At 25.1% G+C, this 10,954-nt stretch overlaps 1 long non-coding RNA gene across 1 annotated transcript; it reads right to left on the reverse strand.

Moving 5' to 3' along the window:
- Nucleotides 1-1,497: 1,497 nt before the first annotated feature.
- Nucleotides 1,498-9,708, reverse strand: LOC129988202 (uncharacterized). Its single transcript, XR_008785633.1, has 4 exons — nucleotides 9,611-9,708; nucleotides 5,643-5,660; nucleotides 2,183-2,215; nucleotides 1,498-1,519 (listed from the first exon to the last, which is right to left on the reverse strand). It is a non-coding gene; the product is annotated as an uncharacterized LOC129988202 (long non-coding RNA).
- Between the last annotated feature and the right edge of the window lie 1,246 nt (nucleotides 9,709-10,954).

Below are 10,954 nucleotides of genomic sequence, written 5' to 3' on the forward strand. Positions count from 1 at the left end.
TAAGAATTCTAGATAATGTAAAAATTTCCGAATTATTTTTTCTGTTTGCTTACTTCTAAATTAATTGAAACCATTATAATATTTTTCAGTTTTTCTTTTATAAATACATACTTTTGTAAATATTATTACTTATATAATTTTCTATATTTAACAGCAAATAATTATTTGTTCCATTGCATATGATGCTTAAAAAATTATTTCCTAATGAATTTTATTTTTTACTTCGGTAAAATAATTTAAAGAATTCATGATGTTTGAAATATTTAAAACTTGTTATTTCTGAAATATCTTCATCACTAATATATTTGTCCCAAATTTTTGCAATAATTATTATCTTAGTCATAAAGCAATTGATTTTTTTAAATTTGAAATTTAATAATTTAATGTTTGTCAATATTTTTACAGAAACCATTTAAAAATATGAATGAGAGGAAAATACAGTAACAATTAGATTTTTACCTAGTGGGCCTGAAATAAAAAAAACAGACATTAATTTTACTTTTTATGACATTAAAAGAAGAAAATTTGAACTAAGCATTAAGAAATACATTAGAACAAAGAAAAGAAATAACTGCTTCAAATTCAGCATCGAACCTTTACACCGTAGAGTCTTTCTGATAGGTTATAAATTTAGTAGTTACTTATAGTATAAGACCAATATGGAGGCAAATTAAAAAAAAATTACATATAAAAAGGCGTTCTGATGCTAAAAACACTGTAATTTAACAATCATAACATAATTATAAGCTACCATTAGTTTTGTTAGCATATCGTTTCGTTAAAGAAATTCAGTTACATTTTAATATTCAAAAATTAGCAAAGTTAAAAATAATATATTCAATTTTCATTTTAATTGTATAGCCCTCAAATTATTTCGAATATTATAATCTGCACGACAGAAACTATTTTAATAATTAATTATTGCATGAACATTGGATATATTCTTCAACTATTTTTCTCAAAATCCTTCTATGTTTGACCTGAAAGCGATTACAAAAGATAACTAAATGAAATTATAAATTTTGCATCTTCTTCATACACAAAGGTTTTTAACACATGCATTTAAATTTCTTAATTGCAATTTTTTAAAGATATCCCACTTTTCTTGAATCAGTTTCGATCAAAAATTTACTTTTCAGAAAATTCCTTAAAATTTCTTTTTACATAGTAGTTTATATAAATACATTTGAAATAAATTTTCTTCCCAGAATTTTTAACAGAATCTTCAGAAACTTGCAAAGTGTCCTCAAAAAATATTATTGCAATCAGTCTGGAGAGTAAGTCTTGTTTCATAAAATTTTGAACAAAATTCTCCATATTTTATATTATAAAATAAATATTTATTGCAAACGATTTACATCGTATTTATTTTTAGAATCCAAAGTAATACAGAATAATTATTTCATATTTCTTATGAACAATATAAAGCGATAATATTCGTTTGTATTTTTTTGTTTTAAAATCAACGATTAATTTTATTCTGAATATTTTTGCCTACCTTTTGGTCCTGGTCCAACACCTAAAAAGGAAGATTCCACATATTATACACACTTTTATTGAAACTTACATTACAAATCATTGCATTTAAAAGTGATTTATTTCTAATCATTAAATATAAATATTATTAATATGTACGAGAATTTAAAAAGATTACTTTTTTTCTCCATGAAATTAAATTAAGATTTACAGAACATCATTTTAACTGTACATATTTTTTCCAATTCCTGTTCAATATTATTTCAACACTTTAGACTTATGAAATCAATAAGAAATTCAATTTTCTTGCTTATGTTCTTAATGAATGAATATATATTTTGTGCTATTTAGAGACGAACATTTTTGGCCTGACAAAAAATATGTATAAATTTTTACCTCCGCAAGTAATTTCCTTGTGCATGTAAATTGATCTCACATACACATTGTTTTGTTAAATTTATTGAAAGTGTTTAATCATTTATATTTCTGACTTAATTCTATAATTTTAAATGATTTATATACTATTTCGATATCGTGATATTTTTGGAAATAAAGATCCTTTATCTATTAATTTTAAATTAATTGTTATACTTCCAAAATAAATTAAAACGATAATAAATTAAAACGATAATAAATTTTACATTTTTTGTATATTTTTAAAATTTAAAATTGTATTTGTATTTTTATCCTAAAAATAATTATTTACCTCCTGGTCCTCCTCCTGGGCCTTTTCCTATTGCTAAATAATAATAAAATACCTTATATTATTTACATGCTTTATTTAATAAAATAGTTTTTCAAGCTATTTTGTACTTTAATTATTTATTCCTAGGAATATTTATTTTTACTAAATATTTCCATAGAGTAATAACATGAACTATTTAATGAAATTGTTTTCATATAGGGCGTCCTGAAACAGACTGACGATTTTCAAAAAGCTTAGAAGAAAAACGGTTAAATTTAAAAAAAGCAATCCTTGCAGCAAATTCATGTGACAGGTCATGAATTTTTCCTCTCACAGTTTTATAATTCAAAGGGTAGTCAATAGATGGCGCTGCAAGTCCCTTTCATAGTTCTTCACGCATGTAACTCATCAAAAACGCAGCCTCAGAAGAGGTTACTGTTTCAATTTCTTCCTTTGGAGTCACTTGAAGGATGTAGTGTGCCATACAAAACTCCGAACACTTGAAGAACTTGATCAGTGACGCATGTGCAACCATTCCATTGGCCACTTCCCAGAAAATGAATACTGATTTCGCCCTCCGATTACGACATGTGATTGCGGCTGATGGTAAACCTTTCGAATCTATTGTACTGTGATTTTCATTTATGAAAAGATTTCGAAAAATGGTGATGTGATTTTCAATTATTTCTTTATTCACATGTTTGTTGTCTGCAGCACCATCTATCGACAACGTTTTGAACTAAAACCAAAACTGTGAGAGGAGAAACCTATGCTCTGTCGCATGAATTTGCTGCAAGAAAATTTTTGAATCTTAATTGTTTTCTTGTTATGGCTTTTTGAAAATCGTCAGTCCATATTAAGACACCCTGTATTATTATGAATTTAACTTAAACGTTTCGTGGCATTACAATTGCTGTTAATATTTATGCTTAATATTTATTCAAGACTGCATTAATGATTGTTATGTCTCACATAGAACGAAGAAAACATTGTTTTTTCATTTATGCTATTTATAAATAGAACTTCAGCATAAGAAATTTTAGTATATCAAAATTGAAGCTTTGAAAATTGAAGATAACTTGTTTGAAATTTCTAAAATATGAAAACTCTTCTCTTAATGCCTAAAAATATATTCTTATTGATTTTACTTTGGAAATTATACTTTCAGTAAATATAGAAATTTTTTTAAATTTTTAGCAATTGGAATATGACCTATTTTTCTTAAAATACAGGACTGAGCAGGCACTAATCAGAAAGACAGAACAGTTAAATTTGGAAAAAAAAAACTTATCAGGTAAGTATAGGAAGACATCTTCGTACATATATTATAAGTGATTAACTTGGCACAAACTGCAAATTTTAGAATGCACCATTGTAGTACTCTGCAAAACCCTTTCGTAAACTTGAAAAATATTTTTAAAAAATTTAAACTTTGAACAATATGAATCTGAACTGCCTTTTTTAAATCATGGCATTGTAATAGCAGGATCACAAATAAGAGAGACAGAGCAGTTAAATTTGGGTAACCGTATGAGGAAAAAAGAGAACGACGTCACCATGGATATATCGCAAAAGATTAATTTTGTACAAATTGTAAATTTCAGAAGCAAAATACACCATTGAAATGTTTTGTAAACTCCTTTAGATACCGAAAAAATTAATTACTGCTCATCTAAAATTAAAACAAAGAACCCTCCAAAATTGACCCATTTTTTGGAGGGTGTCTTCATTCTATTTTTTTTTTATCTTTTACCCAATAAGACAAATTCTGTAACAATCAAAGAATCTGTTGTTCATAAAAAATTATTGTAAATCTCCAGAATTAATCACGGTGATCTGATATAACATGCTATACATTTTAAATAACTATGGCGGCTAAAAATTTTAAATAAAGCTCAAATCATAAAGTATTGTGTGTATTACTTTCTTCTTATAAAAGGCGGAAGCAATAATAATTATTTCCATCCATTATTTTCTTTGCTTCATCTCGTGTTCTACACTATATTATTTTTACAATCAAAAATCAGTATATTTTTGAACCAATGCATCAATAACCAAATTCATCCTCTTTAAATATGAATAAACAAAATGAAACATAGTTTTCTATTTTCACTTTATAAACATAATAATTGCATATAAATGACTATGAAGATACTTGGTTAACTATTTAGACTAAAGGTTCTCAGAACAAAAATGCAAACAGACTACTAAAGTTGGACTCTGAATTAACATCATTTGATAAATTGTAAAGTGTATAAATATCTACCACAAGAATAAATGAACATTTTTTATCATACACTTAAATTTTCTCTTTATGCTTTAGGTATCTTATTTTGAGCATTAGAATATTGCAGATATTCGTTCATTAATATGAGTTAATATAGATACGTAAAAATGTGCAATCGGCTTTTATCTCACTAAGAAGTATTATACAAATTAATTATAATTGATTTAAATTTATGTAAAATAGAGTATAAAAACTTTATTATCTGTTATATTATATTTAGTATAACTAAAATAGGAACATCAAATATAAAATCTTTAAACTGACTCAATGAAGTAAAAACTATAATTAAGCGTTAACTAAGTAGAGTATTGCAATTTTCATTATCTTAACACTGAAACTTCCATAGATGATCATTTTGTTAATATATAAATTTGTAGATAAAAGTACTTTCATTACATAAATATGAGAAGTAATGCAAAAATATTTTGATATTTATTTATTCCCTGCTAAATTATTCAAAATCCGTATATTTGCTTAAATTTTCATTTTAAAAATACTTATTTTAATAAATAATATCGCCAATATTTTCTAGTCCATGTCAAATTGTAAATAAAAATTATTGCCCATATTTTAATTGTATAGTCCGTTTCCTGGATGTTTTTAAATTGTCAATATCAGAATTCATATTTAAAAAATTACGATGCAACTTCAGAGTGTAAATTTAAAAATATCACTTTTATTCATACATCTTTATCAAATATTGTTATCTTATAACTTCCATTAATTACATTATTCATTAGAAATTAGCTGAATTTTACATTTTTTAAAAATAATTGCATAAAAATTTTTCAGTATTTAATATTTTTAAGACAAAATTTAAAAAAACATTAATTAGAGTAATAGTTTAAGTTTTACCTGGTGGGGCTGAAAATATAAAGTAATATTAATTGTACTTTTCTATATCTTTCAACTAAAGAATTTTTGATTTCACCATTTGAGAAGTTAATTTTATACATGAATACAGTCATTACACTGGAAACATCATTATACTGAATACATCATTACACTAAATTCATAATCAAACATTAAACTGGAAATAGTTCAAATAAGCTAAAAATGTAATTGCTTAAAGCTGCTAAAATAACTGTTCATTCTAATAGTATGCCATATAATGTAACAATTTTCATATTTTCTGTTAAAAACTATACTGGTTTCAAATGACTAATTATATTTTAAAAAAATATTTCTACTTACGATGATGTCTAATTCCACCTGAAAAAAGTTTCATTCTCATTAATCATGATGTCTATTTATACTGTTCATATTATTTTATTTGAATTACTTTTTTGTCTATTTTGGTAGGAATTAAGCTTCAAAAATACCACATTTATAACAAATTTTAAATTTTTTTAGTTACTAAGAAATATTCTCCGCTGGAAAAATTTCTTACAAATATATTCATTTTTCATCATTCCTGCAATTAGAATTTTGATAAGAGTTATTCACTATTTAAGAGAAAAATTGTAAAAATTATGAAGTGAAAATAGAACAATAATGGAAACTTTTATCGGTGGTCCTTAAAGCATTAGCTTTCAGAATGTTACATGAAACGTTATAGGTTGTCATGAAATGTCATAGGAAAAATTAGAGTAAGTGGAAAAGAATTTTCCGAGATACTTCAATGTTAAATGTTTTATAAGAAAGAAAGTAGTTTTATATTTTATGTGAGTTCTCATTAAACAGCACGTTTTTTGCAAGTGAATTCCTTAACCTACCAGCCTTAGTTACACCAAAGTGAATTCCTTAACCTACCAGCCTTAGTTACACAAATTTACATAAAAAGAAATTTCTATATTTTCAATTACCTTAGAAAATATGGGATGGTTTGCAGTATTTGTTTTGTCTTCTGATCAGGGTAACGGATAAAGCATATTTATAAAAACAAGAATCTATTATTTTCTGTCTCTGAATTTTTTTACAGCTTACTGAAAAAAGTCAATGATTTGTTTTCATATTATTTATCAATAAAATTGCATTCATTTAATGACATATCACAAGTATTTAATGCCTATAATTTGGTGTAAATAATAATAATAGTATCTCCAATCTCATAGGTAATAATTGGGTAATCCCGACCTTTATAAAAACAAAAATAGTCCAACATTATAAGACATGAATGCTGAACTTTGACTGAACTTTGAAGGAAATATATACTTAGAATCTTACTTTAAAATAAATAAGGACTAGTAGCAAAATTTGATTGTAGAATTTAAAGTTCCCATTTCAAGCAGAAAGTTCAATGTTCAATTCAAACGAATTTTCATGAACAATGGATAGAATAATAAAATCGATTTATTGATAGTGTACTGGTAATAAAAACTTTTTCTAATTCCCGGCAGTCAGAAACTTTCATTAATCAACTTTTTTTTTTTTTTGATTTTGAAAGATTGCATCTCTTTTAAATCTCTTCAATTGAACTGATTTCTATCTATTAATTCCTCAGACATACGAATATTGAATATATTTTGTGGTACATCTGTTACAAAATATGCATATTTGTAGACAAATTAACCGTGGATATTTTTGTGTTTGTGTTATATTTTGTTACAAATTAACCTTGATGCTATTTTTCTTTTTTCCTTTCCCATTTCGTGCTGAAAGTATTAAATTCCATCATCGTCAAAGCACAGCAAATCATTATTAAAAATTGCCTCTTCGTAAGTAAAAGTATTATATATGGAGATATGATAGATTATTTAAAAATACTAGCTGCTAATTTGACTTCATTATTAAATTTTATTCGAATAACAGTCGTTATCATGTATCTATATTTGATGTCACTGCCTATCATACAATTGATAATATAATATGCCGGAAAAAAGTAAGTTCTTTATTGCCTTAAAAGCTCTTTCTTAATTATTACAAGAATAAAAGATTTTAAGGGCAATTGTGTAAATTCTGTTTTTTTACGAGCAAATCTTAGAAAAAGGCCTTGTTCGTAAACGCTGTATCTACACATACAAAAAATGCAAATTTAAGGCATAACTTTCAAATAGCCAATCAATGGAATAAATAATGAAAATTCGAAACATTTTGGGTTTAATAGGGTTGCTGCCATTTGCAACTAAAGTACACAAATGATAGAAACTTCCACTGAAAAATGCTTATCGTGTTCTTCAAGAATGCTTTAAAAAACGACACATTTTCTTTATTGCTAAAGCTTCAATGTGCGTTGTGTATTAACTAGTCCCTTTTTGGATAAAGTTGCAGACAATTTTTAACTTTATATATATACTGTAAAAACACTTTAGGAATCACTGATTATATTTCATAAAACTTAGAAGTCGTTTTGACAGGTGATAATTTCTTTCAATATAAACAATCAGTTTTAAATAGTATTAGAACAAATATCTTGTATATTCGACAATTAGTTTTTTGCTTCAAAAAGTCTTTAAAATTATTTCTTTAAAAAAAACATTTTTTTTTGTAGTTAGCTATTAAATATATGAACACAAGTAATTGCAAATTGCTATTTTTTTTATCAAATAACTTATAGAATACAAATTCCAAGATTTGTTTAAAAAATCATGCGAAAGCAATTTATTATTATTTTTTTGCTTCTAAATATGAAAGAATTTTTTCCGATAATTTTGGGATAAGAATAACTCAGTTCTCAACGAATTTATTAGAGCCAAATAAAATGCGGTATGACTTATTTCCAAAGATTGAAAAAATAATAGTTTATACATGAAGGAAAATTATTTCGTTTAAAAAATGCTTCGAGCACAGAATCTGTATCATAGCTATTTTAATAGTACACCTTTTATTGTGGAGTTAGTTACTGATATTTCAATAACAGATTTCATCTGTTTTTCATCTTGCAATATTTCAGAAAACCCGTTAAATACAAAAAAAAAAAAAAAACTTTATATATCTGATACATAATGTAAAGCGATAACGTTTCATATATTTAAAATAGTGATTTATAATGTTTCAAAAACATTAAACAACAGCAATGGTCCCCCACCTAAAAATAAAAGTTTTGACATGTTACTTACTTCTTTTTAGATATATACAAATAATTTTGAGCAACTGCTCAGGAAATGAATTTGTTCATTCTTAAATCAATTAAAAATTAATTAATATTATAAATATATTAATATTATAAATTAATTATATTATTATTAAACTAATTAATAAATATAATACATTGTTTACAATGAATTATTCAGATTAATAAATACTTAAAATAAAAAAAATGAAAACTTTAAAATGATTAATATTTATGACACAGCAATATTTTTGAAATGGTACTTGCTTGCTCATTAAAATTCAAAGCTATGTTTCTGTATCAAGTTTGTCTTTTGGCAAACAACAAGTTATTATCACACACAAAGTTTGAAATTTTATTGAAATTATAAAGTGTTATCATAATTTGTACATGATACCTTTAATGAAAAAGGAACTGAATGTTATATAGGATCTGAATGTTTGGGATGTTAAAAAGGATCTGAATGTTTGAGATGTTAAAAAGGATCTGAATGTTTGGAATGTTAAAAAGGATCTGAATGTTATAAAGGATCTGAATGTTTGGGATGAAAATACTTATCTTCATTAATCTTTACTTTCGACCATTTTAGATTAAAAAAAAAAAAAACTAGATTCCAATTAGCAAAAGATTTCTAATGATTAAACAAATCTACATAATTATTATATATGATACTTCTAAAAATACGTTTTATAGCTATGATATTCGACTATAATTTGCAGAATATCATTTTTATAACGTATAATTTTATGGTTTCCTATTCAATAATAGTTAAATGATATGCCTGAAGCATCAGTGAATTAAAATCTTCCAGTTATTGTCTATAGGAATGAAATCATATTCTGTAATAATTAACGAGGAAAATTTGAATATATTGTAAAATTTCAGGCAAAATGTAAACCATTTCAATTGATCACTTATCTTTTTGTAAAGTTTATTCCACTTGATTTTTTTTTTTTTGCAATTTTAAGGAACTAGATAAATTCAAACGTTTTATTTCATATTTCCTTGCATAAAGGTTTCAGAATGCAAAACTATGATATATATATATATATAGTTAAAATTTTAAATAAATTTCTATCTGCTTGAATAACATAAAATGATAATTATCTGACTTTTTTTTTATAAAATATGTATTAGCATTTTTCATTATAATCTAAATATTATTTCTTACTTCCTGGTCCTGGTACTGGGTCTGGTCCCAGTACTGGTCCTGGTCCTGGTCCAGGTCCTGATCCTGGGTCTGGTCCCGGTCCTGGTCCTGATCCATCTATAATTAAACATAAGATGCAATATTTCAATTACTCGCAATGTTTAACTAAAAACTGTTTTTTCTTCTTACTATACGTGACAATATTTATTTACTTCTTAGATTATCTTTTTATTTATTTTTAAACATTCCTTATTTATTAAACGTCTTGTATTTCATAAAAATAATATTACATAGGTCGTTTTTTAAAATTATTTTTTTTATTATTATAAAATTAATCTAGAATTTGGAATCATCGATGTTGAGGTGTATTTTTTTAGGGGGGGGATTGTGTTCAAATTTAGTTTAATGATACCTAAGTCTAATAAAAGCGCAGAAAATGAAATTTAATGATTATTGCCATGAATGTAGGCCAGTAATATTTGGTGGTGGCATTTCTGTACATTTAAAAAAGTACAATTCTTCAGTTCAACATAATTAACACCTTAAAAATATTTTCTTATTAAAAAAGATAATTGTCATAAACTTTATTCTGAATGTTTTTCTGTTTTGCAATTATTCATTTTGTTAAAACATTTGAATATTTCAAAATATGTTTTAACAGAAGCTTGCTACCATCTCTGTATATTTTGCATGAGCGAAAGCAGCACTCTTTCTTAAGAACAACACGAACATTTAGATTTTGAAAAACGCGTGTGCACTCTACAGCAAGAAGGTTTTACGCATGTATGTTGACTGAAGAATATTATTTCAATTTTAAGATATTCAGACGAAACTAGTATCAATGCTAAATTTTCCTCAGCACTTTTTATGTCAAATTAATTTAAATTTATTCATCTGCGATCATTTCGACACCAAAAATATACTCCTTCTATCCAACTTAGGTTATTTTTTTCTTCATTTTTGTTACTTTTTTCTAGCATCAAGTGTTAAAACTCCGTTTAAAAAAATAAAGAATTCATTTTTGTTTCTAATTGTTTGGAAATATTCAACCGTTTGATTTATAATATTGCTCCTATTAATTATATATTGTTTCGTGATTTTTTTATGTTTGACACTAAACCCTTAATATAAAATCTAGCAAAAAAGTACATCATTTTTAATAAACCTCATTTTTCTATATGGAATAAAATATAATAATTTTATCTATAAAATATAATACTTCAATTCTTTTCTAAATTTGTTAGCATTTATACAAGTAATATTACAAACACTTTTCATACTTCTAAAACTGTATCTAGAGCTCTTTTTCAGAAATAAAAAGATTAAGTCAAATACGGAAAATTTCAGTTAAAAAATATGGCAATT

This window comes from Argiope bruennichi, chromosome 10 (assembly GCF_947563725.1).
Source record: "Argiope bruennichi chromosome 10, qqArgBrue1.1, whole genome shotgun sequence".
Classification (NCBI taxonomy): domain Eukaryota; kingdom Metazoa; phylum Arthropoda; class Arachnida; order Araneae; family Araneidae; genus Argiope; species Argiope bruennichi.